The sequence below is a fragment of the Rhinopithecus roxellana genome, chromosome 7 (genome assembly GCF_007565055.1).
Source record: "Rhinopithecus roxellana isolate Shanxi Qingling chromosome 7, ASM756505v1, whole genome shotgun sequence".
NCBI classification, from domain to species: domain Eukaryota; kingdom Metazoa; phylum Chordata; class Mammalia; order Primates; family Cercopithecidae; genus Rhinopithecus; species Rhinopithecus roxellana.
Window position 1 is genome coordinate 60200769 of NC_044555.1, and position 12999 is coordinate 60213767.

Below are 12999 nucleotides of genomic sequence, written 5' to 3' on the forward strand. Positions count from 1 at the left end.
CTCACTGCAACCTCCGCCTCCCAGGTTCAAGTGATTCTCCTGCCTCAGCTTCCCAAGTAGCTGAGATTACAGGTGTGTGCCACCATGGCTGGCTAAGTTTTTGTATTTTTAGTAGAGGTGGAGTTTTGCCATGTTGGCCAGGCTGGTCTCAAACTCCTGACCTCAAGTGATCCACCCACCTTGGCTTCCCAAAGTGTTGGGATTACAGGCGTGAGCCATTGTGCCTGGCCTTGCCCACTTTTTAATGGAGTTATTTGTTTTGCTTGTTGGATTGTTTAAATTCCTTGTAGATTCTGGATATTAGACCTTTGTTGGATGCATAGTTTGTGAATAATTTCTCCCATTCTGTAGGTTGTCTGTTTACTCTGTTGATAGTTTCTTTTGCTGTGTGGAAGCTCTCTGGTTTAACTAGATCCCACTTGTCAATTTATATTTTTGTTGCAATTGTTTTTGAAGACTTAGTCATAAATTCTTTCCCAAGGCTGATGTCCAGAAAGGTATTTCCCAGGTTATCTTCTAGGACTTTTATACTTTGAGGTCTTACATTTAAATCTTTAATCTATCTTGAGTTAATTTTTGTATATGTTGAAAGGTGGGGTCCAGTTTCATTCTTCTGCATATAGCTAGCCAGTTATCCCGGCACCAAGTATTGAATAGGGTGTTGTTTCCCCATTGGTTATTTTTGTTGACTTTGTTGAAGATCAGATGGCTGTAGGTTTGTGGCTTTATTTCTGAGATCTCTATTCTGTTCCATTGGTCTTTATGTCTGTTTTTATACCATTACCATGCTGTTTTGGTTATGTGGCCTTATAGTTTGAAGTTGGGTAATGTGATGCCTCTGGCTTTGTTCTTTATGCTTAGGATGGCTTTGTCTATTTGGACCCTTTTTTGGGTTGGATATGAATTTTAGAATAGTTTTTTCCTAATTCTGTGAAAAATGATATTGGTAGTTTGATAGGAATAGCATTGAATCTGTAGGTTGCTTTGGGCAGTATGGCCATTTTAATGATATTTATTCTCCCAATCAATGAACATGGAATTGTTCTCCATTTGTTTGTGTCATCTATGATTTCTTTTAGCTGTGTTTTGTAGACCTTGTAGAGGCCTTTTTTTTGTCCTGGTTACACATATTCCTGGTATTTTACTTTTTTGTGACTATTGTAAATGGGATTATGTTCCTGATTTGGCTCTCAGCTTGAATGTTATTGGTGTATAGAAATGCTACTGATTTTTGTACATTGATTTTGTATCCTGAAACTTTACTCAAGTTATTTATTAGTTCTAGAAGCCTTTTGGTGGAGTCTTTAGGGTTTTCTAGCTATATAATTATATCATCAGCGAAGAGAGATGGTTTGACTTCTTTTTTCCTTATTTGGATGTCTTTTATTTCTTTCTCTTACCTGATTGCTCTGGCAAGGACTTCCAATACTATACGGAATAGGAGCAGTGAGAGTTGACATCCTTGTCTTGTTTCAGTTCTCAACAGGAATACTTCCAGCCTTTGTCCATTCAGCATGATGTTGGCTGTGAGTTTGTCATAGATGGTTCTTGTTATTTTAAGGTATGTTCTTTCAATGCCTAGTTTGTTGATCTCCTTCAGTTTTGAAAGATAGTTTGGGTGGATATGGAAATCTTGTTGGACAGTCTTTTGCTTTCAGCAGTTTGAATATGTCATTTCAGTTCCTTAAGCTTCCATAGTTTCTGATGAGAAATCAGCTGTTAATCTTATTCAGGATCCCTTGTTCATGATGAGTTGCTTCTCTCTTGCTACTTTTAAGATTCTCTCTTTCTCTTTGACTTTGTAAAGTTTGACTATTTTGTGAATTTTGTCAAGCTTCTGGAATGCGTTGATTGATGTTTTTCATCAAATTTGGGAAATTTTCAGCTATGATTTCTTCAAATATTTCTTCTGCCCCTTTATCTTTCTGGAAATTTCATATGTTGCTGGTAAGAATGCAAATGTTTGTATCTTGATGGTGTCCCACATTTCTCTGAGGCTCTGTTTGTTTTTGTTCATTTTTTTTCCTGTTCATTTCAGTTGACCCATCATCAAGTTTACTTTTTTTTTTGTTTACTTTTTCTCCAGTTGAAATATGCTGTTGAGCTTGTCTAGTGAATTTTAAAATTTGATTATTCTATTTTTCAACTCTAGGATTTCTATTTGGTCCTTTAAAAATTCTCTTTATTGATATATTTTCCTTTCTACTTGTTCTCTTTCCTTTTGTTCTTTAGATGTAATTTTCTTTAGTTCTTTGAACATACTTATAAAAGCTGTTTAAAAATCTTTAGTAATTTTAAGTGCAAGCATCCTCAAAGTCAACTTCTATTGACTTCACCTTTTCCTGTGTGTGAGCCATACTCTCTTGTTTCTTTGCATGTTTCGTAATTGTTTGAACAAACTTGGACATTTCAAATAATAAAGTGACAGTTCTGTAAATCAGATTTTCCTCCCTCCTATTTCTGGGGTTTTTTGTTGTTATTTGTTGTTGTTGATGGTTATGTTGCTGTTTGTTGGTTTAATGACTTTCCTGAACTAATTCTGTAAAGTTTGTGTTCTTTGTCATGTGTGGCCACTGAAATCTCTGCTCAGATAGCTTAATGGTCAGGTAATGACTGGCCAGAGATTTTCTTAAATTCATTACATCACTAAGTCTCCTAGACCTTGCCAAGGAGCTCTGTTTGAGTGTTGGGAATATCTTTAACACTCCAACAGGCACTTTACAACACTGCCTTAGCCTTCACTTTTTGATTACACAGAATCTCCACTTACACCAGATGTGAAAGATTAGAGATTTCTCAGGTCTTTCCTGGACATTCATGCAGCCTTGCACATGCACATAGCCTTTTAGATTCCCAGAAATATGTTGGAGCTTCTCAAAGCCTTCCATGGACATCTTGTTTCCCAAGTTTTCCTTTTAAGTTTTTCAGTAAGCTTTGTCCCAACTGTGATTCTCCACCTCAGACAACTGTGATGTTTAATAATTGCAGCTGATTGTTTTCTACAAACACCCTGAGGAAAAGGCTGTACACATGAAGAAAGGTCTGAGTCAGGTCAAATAAGAGAGAGTCCTGTAATTGGGGTTTCCAGATAATGTCCCGACAGGTTGAATAGTGACAATACACTTGAGATGGGGCTTTGAGGAGCAGAAAAATCTATATTTCTCATCAGATGGCTAGTAAGCTGTTGAATTTCATGGCTACAATGATTGGGAGGCTGTTGGTTTTCAAGGCTACCATGGAGCTGGAGAAAGGTGATGAGAATAGGGCAAGTTAGAAAGTCACACAGCTCAATGTTCTTACCAAGATTCTGTTATTTTCTTAAATAAATGCTCCTTGAATTGTTGGCATGCCTTTCTAAAAAAAATTTTTTTTCCAGAGTTAAGAAAAAGTTGCTTTTGATAATCTTTGGAAGATTTTTTGTTGCTTTTATGGTGAGCAGATTTTTGGAAGTCCTTATTCTGTCATTCTATTGTTTATTTCATCCTACCACTTCCTTTCATTATATTTGTATGTTTTATATTTTCCCTATTTTAACTTTTAACTTGCCTCTAATGTTATATTTCAAGTCAGTTTCTTGTAATCAGCAGATATTTGTGTTATTGTCCTCCATTTTTTCAATGTCTGCCATTTAATTTGTGTACTTAGACCACTTTTCTTTTGTTTTTAATATACTTTAGTTTTTTTTTTTAAATAGACTTTATTTGTTAGAGGATTTTTAGGTTCACAGCAAAACTAAGTGGAAGAGATTTCCCACCTACTCTCTGTCCCCACACTTGCCTATCTTCTCCCATATCAATATCCTCTTCCAGAGTGGTACATTTTTTATAACTGATGCACCTACATTGGCACATTATTATCATCCAAAGTCCATAGCTTACATTAAGATTCACTCTTGGCATTGTACATTCTGTGAGTTTTGACACATATGTAATGACACATATCCAACACTATAGTGTCATACAAAATAGTTCCACTGCCCTAAAAATTCTCTGTGTCCTGTATATTTATCCTTCCCTTTCCCCTGAATCATGGTAGCCACTTATCTTTTTACTGTATTCATAACTTTGCCTTTTTCAGAATGTCATATAGTTGGAATCATATATAGCCTTTTCCGATTATCTTCTTTTAGGTTTTCATATCTTTTTATGGCTTGAAAACTTATTTCCTTTTAGTGCTGAATAACATTCCAATGTCTGGATTTACTATAGTTTAATTATCCATTCACTTACTGAAGGACATCTTGGTTGTTTCCAAGTTTTGGCAATTATGAATAAAGCTGTTTTATTATTTTTTTAAAACAAGGTCTCACTCTGTCACCCAGTAGGCTGGAGTGCAGTGGCACTATCTTGGCTCACAGCAACCTCTGCCTCCTGGGCTCAAGTGATTCTCCTGCCTCAGCTTCCGAGTAGCTGGGACCACAGGCACGCACCACCATACCTGACTAATTTTTGTATTTTTTGTAGAGATGAGATTTTGCCATGTTGCCCAGGCTGGTCTTGAACTCCTGGGCTCAAGTGATCCACCTGCCTTGGACTCCCAAAGTGCTAAGATTACAGGCATGAGCCACTCCACCTGGCCTTAAAACTGTTTTTTTTTTTAATGTGTGTGTGTGTGTGTGTGTGTGTGTAGACATAAGATTTTGACTCATTTGTGTAAATACCAAGGAACACAACTGCTGGATCATATGGTATGTTTAGTTTTGGAAGAAACTGCCAAACTGTCTTCTACAGTGACTGTACCATTTTGCATTTCCACCAACAATAAATGAGAATTTTATTGCTCCACATCCTCACCAGCATGTTGTCAGTGTTCTGGATTTTGGTCATTCTAATAGGAGTATAGTAGTATCTCATTATTGTTTTAGTTTATAGTTCCCTAATGACATATGATGTTGAGCTTCTTTGCATATGCTTATTTACCATCTGCATATCTTTTCTGGTGAGTTGTCTGTTCTTTCATTCATTTTTAATCAAGTTGTTTATTTTCTTATAGTTGAATTTTCAAGAGTTCATTGTATATTTAGGATAACAGTCCTTTATCAGATATGTCTTTTGCAAATATTTTCTCCCAGTCTGTGGCTTGTCTTTTCATCTCTTGACAGTTTCTTTCACTGAGCAGAACTTTTAAATTTTAATAAATACTAGCTTATCAATTATGTTTTTCATGTATTATGCCTTTGATATTTATGTATAAGTATTTGTTTTAATACTTGTTTTCAATTCTTTTTGTTATATGCCTAGGAATGGAATTGCTTGGTCAGGTGATAACATGTTTAATTTTTTGTGCAACTGCCGAACTTTTTCAAAGTGGTTGCACCATTTTACATTTCCACCAGCCATGTATGAGGGTTGCAATTTCACCTTATCCTCACCAATACTAGTTAATGTTCCTCCTTTTTGTTATAGCCATCCTAGTAATGTAAACTGATATCTCTTTATGGTTTTTATTTGTATTTCCCAGATATCTTAATGATATTGAGTGTCTTTTCATATGGCTGTAGCCATCTGGATATCTTTTTGTATCTTTTTTGATGAAATGTCTATTCAAATTCTTTGCCCATTTTTAAATTGGGTGATATGTTTTCATTGTTAAGGTATGTGCTTTATATATTCTGTGCACAAATTCCTTGTTATATGTATAATATGCAAATATTTTCTCCCATTCTGTGTATTATCTTTTCACTTTCTTGATGGTATCCTTTGAATCACAAACATTTTAGGTTTTTATGAAGTCCAAGCAATTTATCTCACTTTTGTCATTTTTGCTTTTGGTGTCATATCTAAGAAAACATTTCCTAGTTCAAAGTCGTGAAGATACTTGCACAGGTTTTCTTCTGGGAGTTTTGGCTCTTGCATTTAGGTCTTTGATCCATTTTGGATTAAGTTTTAAAGGCGGTGAGGTAGAGATACACCTTCATTTTTAAATGTGGATCTCCAATTCCTCCAGCACCATTTGTTGGAAAGACTATTTTTTCCTATTGAGTTGTCTTGGCATCCTTGTTGAAAACCAATTGATCACAAACACGTAAGTTAATTTCTGGACTCTCAACTTTTATTCCATTGATCTATATGCCTGTTATTATGCCTGTACTACATTGTCTTGATTACTGTAGCTGTTTAGTAAGTTTTAAAATTGCGAAGTGTGAGTCTTCCAACTTTGGTCTTCTTTTTCAAGGTTGTCTTGGTTATTCTGTGTTCCTTGTATTTTCACATGAATTTTAGAATTAGCTTTGGCAATTCCAGCTGGGGTTTTGGATATGTATTTCAATGAGTCTGTGTTAGTTTGGGGAGTATATTTATATTTCTTGATTTATCAATTTTAGACTTTATCCATAATAACTAAGAGCTTGTATATCCCACCCTTCCCATTGTTTCCTGTCCTCCCATCCCTCCAAAAATGTTGTATCTTAATTTTTCATCAAGTCAATAACTTGTGTTTACATTATTATAAATATGTAAATACTGTTTACTGTTGAGTTATGTAGTGCACTGTGACTAATCCTCCTTTCTTGTAGGACTTTTCATTTTCCCTATCACTTACAATTGCCTCATTTTTTTCTTTTACCTAGTAAGTTTTCTCTACTTATTCTTAAATGTTACTCCAAATGCTCCAAAATTTATGCCACATGTCTATTAATATTTTTAAATGCTCAAACACATCAGTTAATTTTTCTTGAGAGCCCGCTCCCACAGTCATCTCTCTTCCTGCTACAGTTTGGTTGTTCACTGTTATTTTGGGATCTGTCTTCATTATACTTCCTTATCGAGTCCCTTCTTTCCTGCACCCAATTTCTTCCTCCTTTTTGCTTCGTGCCTTCATTTTCATGAAGCACATGATTCAGTAGCTTCATAAGAAGGAGTATATGGTAGGCAGAATAAGGGCCCCCCCAAATTGTCCATGTCCTAATCCCAGGAACCTGTATGTTTCCTTACACTGCAAAAGAGACTCTGTAGATGTGTTCAAGCTAAGCATCTTGAGATGGGGTGATTATTCTGAATCATCTATGTGGGCCCAATGTAGTCACAAGGAAGCAGGAGGTCAGAAACGAGAAAATATGTTATACTATTGGCTTTGAGGATGAAGGAAGAGGACATGAACCAAAGAATGCAGGCAGCCTCTAGAAACTGGAAAAGGCAAGTAAACAGATTCTCACCTAGTGCCTCTGGAAGCAACACAGTCTTGCTGCCCCATTTTAGACTTCTGACCTCTAGAACTATAAGATAATAAATTTGTATTGTTTTGAGACACCACGTTTGTGATAATTTGATACAGTAGCAATAGAAAATAATATAGATCACATGGAAAATAAATGATCTGAGACCTTACCAGAATACAAATGTATTGTTTCTATACTCTCATGGGATTGACACTTTGAATTCTGGGTTGGAAATTATGTTTCCCTTAGAATTGTGAAGATACTACTGCATAATCTTTTTGTTTCCAGTGTTGTTTTGGAAAATTGTATGGAATTCTAATTTATGATATTTTGTTTGTGACCTGAATCTATTAAGGTCTTCTCTTTAACTCTGTTGTTCAAAAATGTCATCATGATATAACCTGATTTAAGTGTTTTAAAATTTATTGTTCTGGGATCTTGTTCTTTCAGTCTGGAGATGCATGTCCTTCAGTTCTGGGAAATTTTTTTGTATTCTTTTCTAGTATTTTCCTTTCTTTCATTATTTTGGTTCTCCTTTTCTGGAAGTTTATTAGTTAGTTGATGCACTTCCTAAATATATGATCTTATTACTATTTTCCACTTACTACTTTTGTTATACTTTCTGAAATGTTTCCTTTTATTGAATATTTTATGTTGGTAATTCTACTTTTAGTTCCCCATAGCTCCTTTAAAGTGTATCTAGTATACCTTAAATATACACAGTACAATTTATTTTTTTAATAAAGTGTTTTCAGATCTAGTTTCAAAAGCTCAATGTCTTTTCTTGTCTCTATGAGGATATTTATTAAAATTTTACAAAGTTTTCTTCTGCTCCCTGAATTTACTGTTTCCTCTGGCTTTATATTTATTTATTTATTTATTTATTTATTTATTTATTTTTGAGACAGAGTCTTGCTCTGTCGCCCAGACTGGAGTGCAGTGGCACGATCTTGGCTCACTGCAACCTCTGCCTCCTGGGTTCAAGCAATTCTCCTGCCTCAGCCTCCTGAGTAGCTGGGATTACAGGCATGCACCACTACGCCTGGCTAATTTTTGTACTTTTAGTAGAGACATGGTTTCACCATGTTGGCCATGCTGGTCTCGAACTCTTGACCAATCAGGCTCCCAAAGTTTTACAGGCATGAGCCACCGCGCCTGGCCTACTTTTCTGTTTGTCTGTATTTGTCTGTCTGTAATATTAGGAGAGCCTCAACATGTCACTGTTACAAGGAGATGCACTGAAAAGCTGACCGTAACTTCTTTGTGAGTTGTGGAGAATTGTCAACTATTGGGTTTATTCAGAGGATGCTATGTCAAAAAGATAGTTTTGCACTAAGGTAGTACTCAAATCTGTATGTGGAGGATTTTTTTTCCTCTAATTTACATGTTGGGGGGACAGGATTTGAGTGTCCAATTGCTATGTATACAGATTTTCAACCAATTTTCTTTGTTTTCAGGCCCGTACTCCATTTCCACTTTCCAAAGTGCTTTGTGCCACCAACTCTTAATTCTTCCTCAGTTCTATGGGGGCAGAATGACTTATTTCTTGGTGGCATTCAAAGTTTTCCTTCCTTTCCTCTGCTAAGTTAATTGTTGCTTATCAATCTGCTTTTCATCTCTCCAGAACTTGCTGAAATCTCATCTATTATTGTTTTGTTTCCCACTCCCTTACCCCCATGGGCTTTTATTTTATTTTTTTCCCTTTATTATCATTTAGTAGAGTTTGGGATTGTGTTAAAGTTGCCTGTGGATTGATATTTAGCCATATTAAAAACACATAAATGTAATGTAACTATGAAATTGTGACTGGCACAAACTATGCTCTGGCACCTATCTGGATTATGGTCACATCAATGAATAATCTTTTTTTTTTTTTTGAGACAGAGTCTCGCTCTGTCACCCAGGCTAGAGTGCAGTGGCGGGATCTCGACTCACTGCAAGCTCCGCCTCCTGGGCTCACACCATTCTCCTGCCTCAGCCTCCCGAGTAGCTGGGACTACAGGCGCCGCCACCACGCCTGGCTAATTTTTGTGTTTTTAGTAGAGATGGGGTTTCACCTTGTTAGCCAGGATGGTCTCGATCTCCTGACCTCGTGATCCGCCCACCTTGGCCTCCCAAAGTTCTGGGATTACAGGCGTGAGCCACCGTGCCCGGCCGAATAATCATTTTCAAAGAGGTTTAGTTGTCTTAGCTGATGTGATGGACTCAAGGCTCTTTATTCAGAGTTCCTGTTTCTGTTGACTACAATAATTTATTTTAATGCTAAAGTTGTTTACTACTTGATTATTGGAAGATACCTCTAGACTAAAATCATTGACATAATAAAAAGAAACCTTTTAATCTTATTTTTAAAAAGTAATACATGCACATAGTAACAAAAATGTCAAATAGCACAAAAGTGTATTCACTGAAAAATAAGTCTCCTTCACTCTCCAGTCCCCCAGCTACCCACTTCCTTTCCTTAGAGGCAATTACTGTTGCCAGTTTCTTGCATTCTTTCAGATATATTATAGGCATATTCAAGCATATATACCTTTCACTGTCACAGAAATGGCAGTATTCTGTGTGTACTGACATGCATCTTGCTTTTTTCACTTAACAGTATATCTTGGTGATCTTCCATTTTGATGCACATAGGATCTTACCTTTTTTCTTCTGGTGGTTTTATAGTATTCTGTTGTATTAATACACTGCAATTTATTTAACCAGTTTCTTATTGATGGACATTTAGGTTGTTTCCAACATTTTCTACTACAAATATTGCTGCAGTGAATTTCTTCACCTTTTGTACATGTTTGAGTGTATTTGTGACATAAATTTCTATAAGTACAATTGTTGGTTCAAAGAATATGTAGCTTTTATTTTATTTTATTTTATTTTATTTTATTTTATTTTAGACAGAGTCTCACTCTGTCACCCAGGCTGGAGTGCAGTGGTGCGATCTCCGCTCACTGCAACCTCGGCCTCTCCCGGGTTCAAGCAATTTCCCTGCCTCAGCCTCCCGAGTAGCTGGGATTACAGGCACCCACAACGATGTCCAGCTAATTTTTGTATTTTTTATAGAGTCGGGGTTTTACCATGTTGGCCAGACAGGTCTCAAATTCCTGATCTCAAGTGATCCGCCCACCTTGGCCTCCCAAAGCACTGGGATTATAGGCATGAGCCACCGCACCTATCCAACATATAACTTTAAAATTTGTCTTTGTCTTTTTGAAATGTCCCAGAGATATTTGTGAGAGCATCCTTGCTTTGTGACAATAGGATGTTTGTAGGAACATTTTGCTTTTTTTTGTCCTCTGCTCAAGGAACCCTGATTCCGTTTGGCAGAAAAAAGTAGAAGATCTGGGGGGTTGAGGGGAAGGTTTAGATTTTTCTACATGACTACTGTTGGTAGGGAGAGGCAATCTGAATGATTTAAGTAACAAAGTGAAAACTTTTTAAGGGTGCGAGTTCATGTTGATGTTTCCAGTTTAACTTCAAGTCCTTTCTTTCTTACTACTATTATGATAAATTTAAATAATTTGTTCTCTTTTTCTTTTTCATTTGTGCTGCCATCTTTAATGCTCTTTTATTTATATTCTTCTACTAACTCAAATATATTATGCTGCATATTGTCATACCAAACCATGTGTTAAATTATAATACTGTTCTGAGCTTGAGAAATATCTATTTCTTTTTTGCTCCCTGACAAAATAGATTTCAAAGCGTACAAGTTTAGATAATCCTTTATGACCACACCATCCGAACACAGAACTGGCTTTCCGGAAAGAAATTTTAACCTCCTGCCCATGGAGCCTCAGGGAATTCTGAGGGCATAGGGCACTCAGCATGAAAATAGAGTCTCCATGCACTTAATGGAAGTTAATGGAAAGGACAGCTAAGCAAACACTGGCTTGTGAGGTTTTAACTAAAACCTTCCTCCAGCTTTTCTTTCCCACATGCCAAAACAGTCTTGGCTTTTTTCCTTTGAGCCTCACTACTTCAACCTTTTTTTTTTTTTTTCATATTTTTCTTCGCTGCTGCTGCTGCTCATTTATTTGTTACAGGCAGTTTGAGCACTGAACTTCAATTTTTCGTAGGACCTTGACTTCTTTGTTGGCTTGAATGGCTTCCAGGTTGTCCTATTTTAAAGCTATCTAAGACAGTTAAAAAAATCCCAGAAAATACATTGTCAAGAAATGTGAGCCTGCTGCCATGGCCACTCCAGTTTCCAGAGCAAGAGCACCCAGTGGACCATGAGGAGGTGAATCACGATGGGCAGGTGCTGCCAGGTGCTGGCTATGAGTTTGACATATGCTTCCCATCAGTGTAGAAGAGAGCAATCTGGAATCTCTGGACACTGTGCATGCTATTGACCCAATGTGGTGGCCTGCATTGAGGACTTGGTGCCTCAATGAATGGCACTATGGGGATCTGACCAGCCTCCATAAAGCAGAAACTGCTGCCAAGAATGGTGAGGCCTAGGTAAAGATGTGGATATGCCCTTATGATGTCTCACCACCTTCGATGGAGCCCTACCACCCCTTCTGTAGCAGCATTAGAAAGGATTGCAGGTATACAGACCTCACTGAAGATCAACTGCCCTCTTGTGAGAGTCTGGAGGATACTATTGCCAGAGCTCTGGCCTTTTGGGATAAAGATATAGTTCCCCAGATAAAGAAGAGGAATTGGATATTGATTGAAGCCCATGACAGCAGCCTTATAGGCATTATCAAGCATCTGGAGGGTGTCTCTGAAGTAGCTATCATGGAGCTGAACCTGCTTACTGGTATTCCCATTGCCTATGAATTGGCCAAGAACTTGAACCCCATCAAGTCCATGCAGTTCTTAGGGGATGAAGGGACTATGTGTAAAGCCATGGAAGCTGTGGCTGCCCAGGGCAAGGCCAAGAAGTAAAGACCTTCAGGCAGACTACTGTCGCCAGAAACACCCTCCCTGCCCATCCCTTCTTCTGCCCCTCCTTCCTGCACGTCACATGGACCACATCTGTAGGCATCTGAAGTTGGAGATGCAGATGGGGACCGATGGCTCCTATTTTCATTTCAGCCATTTGTCTCCTGCACCCACTCTCTTCATACAATCCAGTCAGGATACCACCTCTGGGGTATGGGGCTCAGTCCAAGCCCAGGGAAAGCGCCCCTTATCCAAGAGGGTTGAGAGGTAGTGATTCGGGTTTTAACCAGGGCTTTGTGTGCAAAGGACCTGCTTTAATAAGGGATAGGGAGAAACCATGCTAAGGCATGGCCGATGAGGAGAAGCAAGAGAGCCTGTTTGCCCTCAGGAGGCAATCTTGTGTTCTTCTGTAGTTAGGCCACTTACTGGGGTACTCTAGTCATTCCAGTGGAAGATGAATGTAACCTGCATGGTGATGTAAAATAAAAAAGCCCCCAAACCAAACAAACAAACAAACAAAAAAACCCTATTTCCTTCCTGACCCCAGAGGAGCTGGCTCCACTTGAAGATTGAGATCAATCCTGAATTAAATTTCTATTGCATTTACTTTTACAAAAAAATGTGTAGAAATAATATGAAACAAAAACCCTCCTGGGGTTTCTAGTGGTGGCTGAAATAGTCCCACATGTGGTCATCAGAAAATAAGCCATTCCCGAAGATGGCCGAATAGGAACAACTCCAGTCTCCAACTCCCAGCGCGAGCGACACAGAAGACCGGTGATTTCTGCATTTTCAACTGAGGTACTGGGGTCATCTCACTAGGGAGTGCCGGACAATCGGTGCTGGTCAGCTGCTGCAGCCTGACCAGCGAGAGCTGAAGCAGGGCGAGGCATCGCCTCACCTGGAAGCGCAAGGGGGAAGGGGATCCGTTTTCCTAGCCAGGGGAACTG

General features: G+C 38.0%; 1 pseudogene; it reads left to right on the plus strand.

Moving 5' to 3' along the window:
• Nucleotides 1-11435: 11435 nt before the first annotated feature.
• LOC104667931 lies at nucleotides 11436-12052 on the plus strand (annotated as a pseudogene).
• The last annotated feature ends 947 nt before the right edge of the window (nucleotides 12053-12999 follow it).